This window comes from Coregonus lavaretus, assembly GCF_964263955.1.
Source record: "Coregonus lavaretus genome assembly, contig: HAP1_SCAFFOLD_1213, whole genome shotgun sequence".
Classification (NCBI taxonomy): domain Eukaryota; kingdom Metazoa; phylum Chordata; class Actinopteri; order Salmoniformes; family Salmonidae; genus Coregonus; species Coregonus lavaretus.
This window is the reverse complement of record NW_028161267.1, coordinates 60,469-73,689: the sequence shown is the minus strand read 5'-3', so window position 1 is coordinate 73,689 and position 13,221 is coordinate 60,469. Positions and strand designations below refer to the sequence as shown.

Below are 13,221 nucleotides of genomic sequence, written 5' to 3'. Positions count from 1 at the left end.
ATACAGAAGACATCCGCTAAACATAGAATCAAGCTGTTTATCTGTCTCTCTGTGACTGACGATAACTTCGGCAGGAAGTTGACTACAAATACAAAAGTTGCCAATATCTTTGCAATTCAACAAGCGAAGGATAAAAATATGCTTCAACTGAAAACCGAGATGACTGCATTAGAAAATAAATCCAGTTGGCTGTATAGGCCTATATTTCAATCATATTGAAATCAATTTCATGTTCAGTCAATTTACTTCTATTTGTAGGCTACACTGTCTGTAATTTTTACCTCAATATATTTCGTGATGTGTAACAACATGTGCGCACTGATGGGCCAAATGAATCTGTGATTTAGTGCATTATTATAGGGTAAGCATTAGAATAAGCCGCCTCAATATTTGCAGCCATAAGGTGGTAATGGCTCTCTAGGAGCTGATCCGTCATCAGTATTGTGGAATAATTATAATGTTAAGGTAAGATTTAAATGGAGAAATCTGATCAGAGAGCAGCCCTGCCTTTCTTTCGATCAGTATCGAGACCTACTCCAATGACGCACTTAGTGAACGTTCTCTCTGCGTGGTGTTTTGGGAAACGCATGTGACATCTTCGGCCATTATAAAAACGATACATGGTTAAAACACTAGTAAGCTTAAGTTCCATCGCTATCAGGAAACCGGGCCCTGGTCTTTACCTTTGCACTTTGCTGGCTGGTCCTTCTGAGGGTTCAGAGTCTTTGACTCAGTTGCAGTAACCATGGAGACATCTGACAAGACAAAGGAAAATGGAGGATGTTAATACCACACTCCATGTGTGCAGTTGTATAACACTTTCAATGTACAAAATAACTGTAAACTAAGATGACCTTTGCACTGGGTCTGTTTGACCTCAGCACCAGCTGAGAAGATGGAGGAATCTGGGAGAGAGGGAGTTGGGAAACAGACAGTATAAGTTAAGGTGTTGAAGCTAACCTCACATATCACACTTTATTCTCTGTCTATTCCCTCTCCTTTTTACCTTTGACCTCCAGCTCTCTCATTTGTTTCTCCATGTGTGTCATATTTTCTTCTGCCCTTAGTCTCTTTTCTTTCAGGAGCTCTCTCCTGTCTCCTTCCCTTGCTTCCTTCACACACTTATTTTCATCTTCCTTTCTCTCTTCCCCGTCTCTTCTTTTTCTATCGCTCAGGGTCTCCGTTAGCCTGGCTTGCTTTTTCAGCATCTGTTGTTCTTCTCCCATCTTTTTCTTTGCTTCTTCCACCTTTCTCTTTGCTTCTTCCACCTTTCTCTTTGCTTCTTCCACCGTTCTCTTTGCTTCTTCCATCATTATCTTTGCTTCTTCCACCTTTCTCTTTGCTTCTTCCATCTTTCTCTTTGCTTCTTCCACCTTTCTATTTGCTTCTTCCACCTTTCTCTTTGCCTTCCTCTCTGCTTTCATCCATGCATGTTCCTTTCGCTTTTCTTCTTCCTTCCAGTAAAACTCTTTCCATTCTTCCACTCTCTTCTTTTCAGATATCTCCCACTTGTCTCTCTCCTCCTGTCTTTTCTTCTGGAGCGCCATCTGTTTCTCTACCTTTTGCCTCTCAGATTTCTCCATTAACCTCCTCCTTTCCTCCTCCATCTCTCTCTCCCTTTCCCTCATTCTAATATCCATCAACAGCAACTCTTCATCCTTCATCTGATTTATTTTTACATGCTCCTTCTTCTCCTCCCTCTTCATCCTCTCAAGTCTGTCCCTCTCCACTTCCTTCAACACCATCTCTCTATTCATCTCCAGAGACTGTCTCTCTATCCATCTCATCTCCCCCATACAGGCCAATTGCTTCAGCAGGCCCACCTCCTTCCTTAGCAGGCCCACCTCAACATGCAAGTCGCCCTGACCAATACTGTGCACTTCCAATACGAATGAGCTCTAAAAGAGAGTTCCTAAATATTAGCAACCTACAGGATGCTGCTAATGGAAAACAAATCCTTAAACAACCTAAAGACAGCATCGGCATCAAAAGAAATTAAGCAAATCACTTTTAACAGTTCCACATTAATTTTTTACCCAATTGCCAAAGATTAATTTGACCTTAACGTAAATTCCAAATTGACAGAATTTACATTTACAGTGGGGGAAAAAAGTATTTAGTCAGCCACCAATTGTGCAAGTTCTCCCACTTAAAAAGATGAGAGAGGCCTGTAATTGTCATCATAGGTACACGTCAACTATGACAGACAAATTGAGAAAAAAAAATCTAGAAAATCACATTGTAGAATTTTTAATGAATTTATTTGCAAATTATGGTGGAAAATAAGTATTTGGTCACCTACAAACAAGCAAGATTTCTGGCTCTCACAGGCCTGTAACTTCTTCTTTAAGAGGCTCCTCTGTCCTCCACTCGGTACTGTCACGCCCTGGCTCTGGGGACTCTAGTATGTTGAGCCAGGGTGTGAGTTTTCATTTGTGTTTGTTCTGGTTTTGTATATCTATGTTGGCCAGGGTGGCTCCCAATCAGAGACGGCTGTAGCTCGTTGTCTCTGATTGGGAGTCATACTTAGGTAGCCGTTAGGCATTCATTTGGTGTGGTTTCTTGTTCCGTGTTGGTTTGTGAATGTAACCAGGGACGTCACGTTTAGTTTTTGTTCGTGTGATCATCAATTAATAAATATGTTCGCATTCCACACTGCGCCTTGGTCCTCCTCTGTTCCCGACGATCGTGACAACTACTTCCCGCGGCTATGCATCCTGTGATTATAGTGACAGTATGTCCAATAAACATGACCTCTCAGTGTCCCTATAGCCATTCAAACTACTATTTGTAAAGTGGTTATCCCACTGGCTATAGGGTGAACGCACCAATTTGTGAGTCGCTCTGGCTAAGAGCGTCTGCTAAATGACGTTAATGTGCCCTTGAGCAAGGCACTTAACCCTAATTGCTCCTGTAAGTCGCTCTGGATAAGAGCGTCTGCTAAATGACTAAAATGTAAATGTAAAATGTAAAGCCTTTTACCCTATGCGGTGCCTTTCATCAATGCCTACATTTCTAGTGCCTCTAACACATTATTTTGCATCTCACCATAAAACAGCCCTGTATCCAAACTAAACAAGCTGTGACCAACCAATTATGCAAACTTCTCTTTATACTATAGATTTTGTGTAAATCTTTTCAAAAATGTTTATAGTATAGTACACTATGCTGTTAAATGTGTTTTAAGACAGTACCAATCAATTCAATCTCATCAGAAATCACTCTCAGGTTCGGTAATCTAGATCATACAATAATCAGTTTAGATAAATGAATGCATACCAATATTTAACCATGAAAATATTCATTTAAACATAAGACAGGAATTTGATACTCGCAGTAGGCTACGCAAAGTGATATGAAATTCTATCACATATTTGCCTAAAACCGTCCTCTCCATTATAGTAGATTCACCATAACTTTAGGAACAATTCTAGAAACATGACTTACCAATATGATGACTTTCTCCAACTAACCTTCTCTCTGAATGTTCTCCCACCTAAGATTCTGGCCTAATGGCGAGAGGATTCTATCTTCTTATGACCCCATTATGACATCACTCCAAGACGGCATTCTACTCATCCTCAATGCTTCACTATGTACAACTACAGACTCCCAGTTCATTGTAATGGGACTCTGACAAAGCTGTCATTGCTCACACAGCCGCTACATGACAGAGATGTGTTGTGTTCCAATTAAACCAATGATGCTTTGTTAGTGAGATCATTGATTATACAGTACTGGCCATTGAAGACGTTGTTTTCTTGAATGATCTACTGCAGTGACTAACTAGCACCATAGATTGATCTGCTTTGCAGCAATACATTTTGTGAGAAATGCATTCAATCCCTTTCAACGTCCAAACTTCATGGAATTAACAAAAGCATAATTTTACAATACAGAGAAACTGTTTATGACCTGCTTGACCTCAAACGAGAGTCCCGAGAAATAAGAAAAAAATGACCTCACGCTAGGGAAGATTTACAAACCACCTCCAGGAGAGTCTAAAGACCTACTGCACCCAATGTACTAGTTACTTTTAGCAACGCAGCTGTATTTACAGTACACACACTAGCGTTGCTTTCAAATGTACTCGGTTGCACAACAACAGTCCGTGGGAAGCCAGAAGTTAAATACAATTCCATTTAAACTTAATGTGCCGGTGGGCAGGGCGGTTGGTCATTATGAGAGGGGTAATTTGAGACAAAATATCTAAAGGATAATATTATTGAACAGACTTTACAAACGTGGGTCTGTTGTAGACCCACTTCCTCTCGGCTTATATGTATTATATGTAATGTAGCATTTAGGCCTGGGATCAAATATGGTATGACTAACCTAAAATAACCATTATAATGTCCTCGGCTACAAATGACCAATAGTGTACATTCAGCAGGCCAATGTTAAGATCTATATATCTTACAGTGACATTGTTATAGCTGTAAGTTGTCATACCAAAATGAAATGATCCTGTCATACTTATGTAATGGCTTCCCTTATAGTGGCCTGATGGGTTGACAAAGAAGACAGTTTGATATGGCAATATAAACCCACATAGGCATCAAGTTGAAGTTAGGGCAGCAGGCAATGTATTTCTATATCCCCTGTGGAGGCTGGCCACTCTCTCCCCCCTTTCTCCTAGCCTGCTGCACCTCATATGACATTTTGGAAGGATTTAACCTATTTGAAAAAAGTTGAAAGGCAACGTGGATCTACTGTGGTGTAGTTCTTCCCAGCATTGCAACCAAATCAGATTTGTATTACATATTGCCTGGAGTGATTTAAAAAGGAAAGAAAGCTCTAATCTTTACCCAAATGGTCTCAAATTATAGGCCTGATCACCCTGGACCAATGCCTGTTGATAATTTCAGTAGAACCAAGCAACTCAAGTAGCTATTCAACCTCAAAACTACCTGGTTTTGCTATACATTCAAAACAGCAGTATAATGTGACATTTTTTGTGGGCATTTAAAAATGACAGAAAATCTTTTCCAAAATGGTCTCAAATGAGCTGTACTCTCAGGCCCATGGGAGAAAGGGTTTTATTAGGCAGGGAGTGTAGAACAAGATGCATGGAGCTCCAGAGGTCACAAGGTCAATGTGGGCCTGCATGGATGTCAGCAGGGCATGAGGGAGAAGGCCCAAGTGAATAGGTGTGTCTGTGTGAGTGTGTGTGTGAGTGAACCTGTCCTACATCACCTGGTATACTCGGCAGCTGGGTAAACACCTCCCGAGTATCATTTCTTACCACCGCCTCATTTCTTACTCGGCAGGATCCGTCCACGTTTTCGGAGGGCTCCTGGCAAGCGGGGAGTCGCCGACCCGCGTTCAATGTGCCGGTCCGCTTAGCGAGTGCGTCCCGCACGCCCCCATGCTACATGTGCCTCACCCTAATCATTTGGTATATTTTCCCCTCTTAATTTCGCCTACTGTTCTGACTTGGTGGTGCACATGTAGCCTATAACCTGTTTTAGAGAAATGTAATCATCGAATATTGTAAGAGCTTTCATTGTCTGCTTATATGCCCCCTTTATTTATCCTACGGTTCTGACTTGATGTACAGGGAGAACACTGTAAGAACGGCCCATGTTCTGAATTCTGTCGCTGTACATTTCAAAAGTGCTGAACAAATAGTTATATTGACTACCTTCGTCCTAGATCGCTCATTAATGTCTTAATCGAAATTACAGATTGCCTCTTATCCGCTCGTCATCCCCTTATGCCGTAGTTTGTACATCTCAATTGTCAGTAGAAACCACATTTGTTTAAGCAAGTCAGCCATATCAGCTATATATTTTTTAAAAGGCAGCAAATTAGGCTGAAGGAACTGTTTCGCTGCCAGACAAGGCTCCACTGATAGCCAGGTGTAGCAATGGTAAGGTATAGAGACTGCTGTTGGGACTGCTGTTGGGACAGCTTTATGGAGGCCCTAGCAGTTTGTGGGCACCGTTTGTCAGCGTTATAGTGCAATTCATGTATTGTTTAGTGTTGTGTTGTGTAGTGGCTTTGCTGGCATGCATCCCACTTTTTTATTTATTTGCCCCACCAAGACTTACATGCTAAAATCGCCACTGCAGGTGTCACATGATGGATTAAACATGTTTGGAGAATTTGACATAGTGGTTCCCCAACTTGACTTATTTGACACATGCTATACATCATGAGAAAAATGCAGCTTAAAGACATTCACCTTTGGATAAAAGTGTCCTACATCAGACTACTAGGTTTTCATTGTAATCCATTAGGGAGTCACATGATGACTGTGACCCTACGAATAAACCTGCTATTCAACATGTTTGGCTTGCAGTATGTTTGGCTTAGAGTCTTGCATAGGCAGTTATCTGGCTGCTGTGGTGATGGTAGTAATACTGGAGGATGTCCTGGGTAAACCCCAGGATGTAGACCACAGTTATCTAGCTGCTGTGGTGATGGTAGTAATACTGGAGGATGTCCTGGGTAAACCCCAGGATGTAGACCACAGTTATCTAGCTGCTGTGGTGATGGTAGTAATACTGGAGGATGTCCTGGGTAAACCCCAGGATGTAGACCACAGTTATCTAGCTGCTGTGGTGATGGTAGTAATACTGGAGGATGTCCTGGGTAAACCCCAGGATGTAGACCACAGTTATCTAGCTGCTGTGGTGATGGTAGTAATACTGGAGGATGTCCTGGGTAAACCCCAGGATGTAGACCACAGTTATCTAGCTGCTGTGGTGATGGTAGTAATACTGGAGGATGTCCTGGGTAAACCCCAGGATGTAGACCACAGTTATCTGGCTGCTGTGGTGATGGTAGTAATACTGGAGGATGTCCTGGGTAAACCCCAGGATGTAGACCACAGTTATCTAGCTGCTGTGGTGATGGTAGTAATACTGGAGGATGTCCTGGGTAAACCCCAGGATGTAGACCACAGTTATCTAGCTGCTGTGGTGATGGTAGTAATACTGGAGGATGTCCTGGGTAAACCCCAGGATGTAGACCACAGTTATCTAGCTGCTGTGGTGATGGTAGTAATACTGGAGGATGTCCTGGGTAAACCCCAGGATGTAGACCACAGTTATCTAGCTGCTGTGGTGATGGTAGTAATACTGGAGGATGTCCTGGGTAAACCCCAGGATGTAGACCACAGCATATAGAGTTAGTATTTTTTTAGGCCTTATCTATTCAGATTCACCAATGTCCCCCTTTCTGAGAATATGAAGACACCAACAAAAGGTTGGTTGAACCTCACAAAGCAGTCGGTCTATGAAGGAACAATATGTTTCTCTCATGATATTTTGACTATCAGGGAGGGATTCAACAGTCTTAGTCAAGGGTTTCATAAAATGTGTTTTTATTTAATCAGGTACTTTTTCATATAGTACATTAACTGTTCTCACACACACACACACACACACACACACACACACACACACACACACACACACACACATGAGGACAATAAGTTTATAACATGGTTTATGGGGACACACCTTTCCCATGGTCCTATCAATGACATGTAATGTTTTATGTAGAAGACACATCTGACTTCCGATTGGTTCATAGGATCATACTGAAGTAACATGTCTGTAAACACATGAGTTGATAGAATTCTCCTCACTCCTACTCTTGAGGGCGGCTGGATGGAGGGCAACTTCAACCTGAAAACAAACACATATTGTCCACATACCCTCTCAGGTTGTACAACGCATTTAACACAACAGTTGTTTGGAACAAAATAATGACCCAACCGTTGTGTCAAATGCTTTGTATATCAGTGGTACAACCTGAGTCTGTATGGGGCCATTAAGGGGGAAAATGACACTGAGTTTACAGGCTGGAATTTCAATTCAAATTGAGATGTATAAAGTCCCACATGATACAGCAGCTATGCATCAGCACACTGAACCCTCAACCTCTGACCCCTGATTGAGAGAAGAACCCAACAGTCTGCCTCCAGTTTGACCATCATCTCCTCCAGTCTGACAACAGGAACTTCCTACCACAACCAATCATCACAACCTCTGAAAGAAAAACACGCCCCTCACACAAACTCAGACCCGTCAGAGCAAGAACTGAACGATGTCAAAGATCATCCATCCCCTACATGACTCAATTACTGAACGATGTCCAAGATCATCCATCCCCTACATGACTCAATTACTGAACGAAGTCCAAGATCATCCATCCCCTACATGACTCAATTACTGAACGATGTCCAAGATCATCCATCCCCTACATGACTCAATTACTGAACGATGTCCAAGATCATTTGTATTATATTATATGATAATATATTATATCCATAGGCTACACTCAGTATAGTGTTAATGATGACTTTCAGCTAATTATCTTCAGTTTGGTGCATAGTGAATACGACTCAAGTCTCTATGGAAACATCAATGTAAATTCACCTTAGGTTTTTACTCCTCACTTTCCCTTTCAGGTCTATAGGGTTTTGCTGCCCCCTGCTGGAGACTGGAGCACAAGGCAGTCCCTGGCTTTCTTTGGGCAGCTGGAGGATGAGGCCCTCCTCACCTGTTGTGACGGGTCCAACAAATATCCCCTGGTGAAGGCAGGGTCCTATCTCATCCAACGCTTCAATGACTCTTATGGGAGGCAGTGAGCATTTCCCATGTTAAGCTATGGAATTAATTGTACAGCATTGGATTGGTGTTGGCATGGGGTAGAGGGAGTTTACATATACCAGTCATTTCCTTTTAAATCCATGAAGGGAAGTGGACAAGTTCACACTTAGAAAAGAAGATAATAGTTCCACACCCCATGTGTCCTGATAACTACAGGAATGGAACCATATTGAGGTTGGCTGCTTTCTATACGGTTTGATGGAGAGAGAGAGAGAGAGAGAGAGAGAGAGAGAGAGAGAGAGAGAGAGAGAGAGAGAGAGAGAGAGAGAGAGAGAGAGAGAGAGAGAGAGAGAGAGAGAGAGAGAGAGAGAGAGAGAGAGAGAGAGAGAGAGAGAGAGAGAGAGAGAGAGAGAGAGAGAGAGAGAGAGACGGGACATCAGGCAAAGTTCTGGTTTATATGTGTGCAGAAAGAAACCCTCCAGTATGGTTAACCCCAGTTAGGCCCAGTATGGACTATCAATACAAGTGACCATTTAGAATGTGACCCAGTTCAATGGGTCTTAACAGAACTGGGGGATGTCAGCCATGAAGTTGTCTAAACACAACTGGAATATAATTTGTTTGTGATTCATTGTTAATGGACTTTCCATTAGGAACACAGGGGGAAAACCTAACACAACAACACACATAACACACAACCAATAAAACAAAGGGGGAGGAAACCACTAAAGTCATTACCATATTGTCATTTTCTAACGACAGGGAGAAAACATGTAAAATCTAGAAGACTACTTTAGATCTGGTCAGAAGAAGCCTAGTGCACTACGTAGGGAACAGGGAGAGATTTGGGACAGAGACAGTAACTCCTGTATGGAAATCTTCATTCTAATGACAGTGAGCAAAATCTCCAATCTCCACCCTATTCCCTATGTAGTGCACTACTTTAGATCTGGTCAGAAGTAGCCTAGTGCACTACGTAGGGAACAGGGTGTCATTTGGGCCAGAGTCAGTAACTCCCTTGGGTATGAATTGTCTCTCTATCTTATCTGTCTATGCTTGGTTGACCTAGCAACTGGGTCTGTTTTAATGTCCAAACAGCATGTACCCAACAGTGAGGTCAGTGGGATTGGAGAGAGTCCCCTCTCCCTCTCTCTGTCTCCTCCCGAGTATCATTTCTTACTCGGCAGGATCCGTCCACCTTTTCGGAGGGCTCCTGGCAAGCGGGGAGTCGCTGACCCGCGTTCAATGTGCCGGACCGCTTAGCGAGTGCGTCCCGCACGCCCCCATGTCTTCTTTTTTTTCATTTTCATATTTTTGAAGAAACAATTTTTCATATTTTTTTTTCTGCTTCAAAGTAGATTAAGTCAGCTTCTCCAACATTACGTTTTTTTTTCTGCTTCAAAGTAGATTAAGTGAAGCTTCACCTCCATTCAGGCAGTTATCACACCCCCCCACCCGGATTCGACCCCACTGGTCATTTAAAGACGTGTTTGGCTACGGGCACGTGGTAAGTTATGCGTTCACCTGGTAGTCGTCTTTTTTTTCATTTTCATATTTACGAGAAAAAAAATCTATATATATTTTTTGGTAGTCATTTAGCAGACACTCTTATCCAGAGCGACTTACAGTGATGCATATTTTCTTCATATTTTTTATTTTTTTTATTTATTTTTTTCTAGCTTTATAAAAAAACAAACGGATAAAAACCTGGTTTTCTAATATGTACAGGTTCATGAGGGTTGCCTAATCACACATGTGACATTTTGGAAGGATGTGACCTTTTTAACCCTTCGAAATAGCACCTATGACCACAATGTAAGGCACTTCCGGTTGTCACAGGAAGCTGTAATTAAACACATATCCTCATTGTGACAAGCTCTTACAGAATCCTGAGTTTCAGGTCAATCCGTGAAAAACTAAACTTTTTACAGAGGGTTGAATGTAGCGTTTTCACTATCTGCTGGTGGATACATCTAAACCATGTTTAGGGTCAATCTTCCCACTTCCGGTTGCTCCAGGAAGCTTAAACTCAACACAGGTAATCCTTATAGTGGCCTGATGGGTTGACAAAGAAGACAGTTTGATATGGCAATATAAACCCACATAGGCATCAAGTTGAAGTTAGGGCAGCAGGCAATGTATTTCTATGGAAAAGAGTTCACGGTCAACTGTTTGAATAAATGCACCCTGTTTTCACTGTTAAGGATTAATTCCACATGGTCATGGGTAGGCTTGCACAGATCGGGAGAACCTTAGGAGCGTTCCTGTGGTTGAAATGTTTTTCTATCCTTACCGGATCTAATGCTCTCACCCAAAAGCACCTCAAATTTAAGACCAGGCTTCATTTTGGGCCTTGTCCTGAGACCTTTCTGGATGTCTATATTTTAGCCCAAAAAACGTCAGAGCCTGCTGATCTTCACATATGTTGCTCTTTATATGCCCCCCAACCATAATCTGGAAATATATTAATTTCAGACTTCTGGACATAAAACTTACATATTGTGTAAACCACACACAGACATGTGAAATCCCTTTGTCATGTGGTGAGGTGTATGTGGTGTGGAAGTCAGGCGCAGGACACCGAGGCTCAGTCCAACAGAGTTTACTCAAAAATCCAAAAAGGAAACGGTAAACAAACTACCTCAAAAACAATCAGAGGCGAGCATATACGCACAATGCGTAAAACACTAAAACAACAAGCAAGAAACAAAACACGCAGCACAACGACAGGCGAACAACAACACACAATCTAACTAACACAAAACAGGGAACTTATAGGACACGTAATTAGGACACAAACAGACACAGGTGTACCAGACAGACTAAAGCAATCAATACACGAAACATACAACGGTGGCAGCTAGTATTCCGGGGACGACGAACGCCGAAGCCTGCCCGAACCAGGAGGAGGAGCAGCCTCGGCCGAAACCGTGACAGTACCCCCCCCCTTGACGCGCGGCTCCAGCCGTGCGCCGACCCCGGTCTCGGGGACGGCCAGGAGGACGCGGACCCGGGCGCGTGGGATGCCCACGGTGGAACTCTGTCAGGAGGGATGGGTCGAGAATGTCCCTCCTAGGCACCCAGCACCGTTCCTCCGGACCGTACCCCTCCCACTCCACGAGATACTGGAGACCACTCCTCCGGCGCCTCGAGTCCAATATAGTCCGGACCCTGTACGCCGGTGCCCCCTCGATGTCCAAAGGGGGTGGAGGGGTCTCTCCTATCTCCTCCTCTTGGAGTGGACCAGCTACCACCGGCCTGAGAAGAGACACATGGAACGAGGGGTTAATATCTTTGTACTCAATAGGTAGTTGTAATCTGTAACACACCTCGTTCAATCTTCTCAGGACTTTGAAGGGCCCCACAAACCGCCGACCCAGCTTCCGGCAGGGCAGGCGGAGGTGCAGGTTTCGAGTCGAGAGCCAGACTCGATCTCCCGGTGCGTACACCGGCCCCTCACTGCGGTGGCGATCGGCGCTCGCCTTTTGTTGACGGATGGCACGCTGCAGATGGACATGGGCAGCGTCCCACGTCTCCTCCGAGCGCCGAATCCACTCGTCCACCGCAGGGGCCTCGGTCTGGCTCTCGTGCCACGGTGCCAGGACCGGCTGATACCCTAAAATACACTGGAAAGGTGTTAATCCGGTGGAGGAGTGGCGGAGAGAGTTCTGGGCCATCTCTGCCCAGGGGATATACCTCGACCACTCCTCCGGCCGGTCCCGGCAATAGGACCTCAAAAACCTACCCACATCCTGGTTCACACGTTCAACCTGCCCATTGCTCTCTGGATGGTACCCCGAGGTAAGGCTAACCGAGACCCCCAGGCGTTCCATGAAAGCCCCCCAGACTCTGGAGGTGAACTGGGGACCTCGGTCGGACACAATATCCTCGGGGACCCCATAGTGCCGGAACACGTGGGTAAAGAGGGCCTCGGCGGTCTGTAGGGCAGTAGGGAGACCCGGCAGTGGGACACTGTATTTTACTGTGATCTGATTGAGACTACGGTAATCAATACACGGGCGCAATCCCCCGTCCTTCTTCTTCACAAAGAAGAAACTCGAGGAGACCGGAGAAGTAGAGGGCCGTATGTATCCCTGTGCCAAGGACTCGGCTATGTAAGTCTCCATAGCCGCAGTCTCCTCTTGAGACAGGGGATACACATGACTCCTGGGAAGAGCTGCTCCATTCTGGATATTTATCGCACAGTCCCCCTGTCTATGAGGAGGTAGCCGTGCTGCCCTTGATTTACTAAACACTAGTGCTAAATCCTCATACTCGGGGGGAATGCGCATTGCGGGCACTTGGTTCGGACTCTCTACCGAGGTCGCCCCTATGGAAACACCTAGACATCTCCCTACACACTGGGCAGACCACTCCATAAGAGCCCTCTGTTGCCACGCTATGGTAGGATCGTGGGTGCTTAACCAGGGAAGCCCCAACACCACTGGGTACGCAGGAGAGTCAATCAGATAGAACTGAATGATCTCCTCATGACCCCCCTGCGTAGTCATCGTCAGCGGTGCTGTGACATCCCTGATCATACCCGACCCCAACGGCCGGCTGTCTAATGCATGGACAGGGAATGGAACTTCTACCGGCCGAAGGGGAATTCCGAACCTAGCACAAAATGCCCGATCAATAAAGTTCCCAGCTGCGC

General features: G+C 44.3%; 1 long non-coding RNA gene across 1 annotated transcript; it reads right to left on the bottom strand.

The window, feature by feature from the left end:
- Positions 1-683: 683 nt before the first annotated feature.
- On the bottom strand, positions 684-1,208 carry LOC311120977. The gene is made up of 3 exons (XR_014612215.1): positions 1,007-1,208; positions 855-905; positions 684-755 (listed from the first exon to the last, which is right to left on the bottom strand). It is a non-coding gene; the product is annotated as an uncharacterized lncRNA (long non-coding RNA).
- Positions 1,209-13,221: the final 12,013 nt, after the last annotated feature.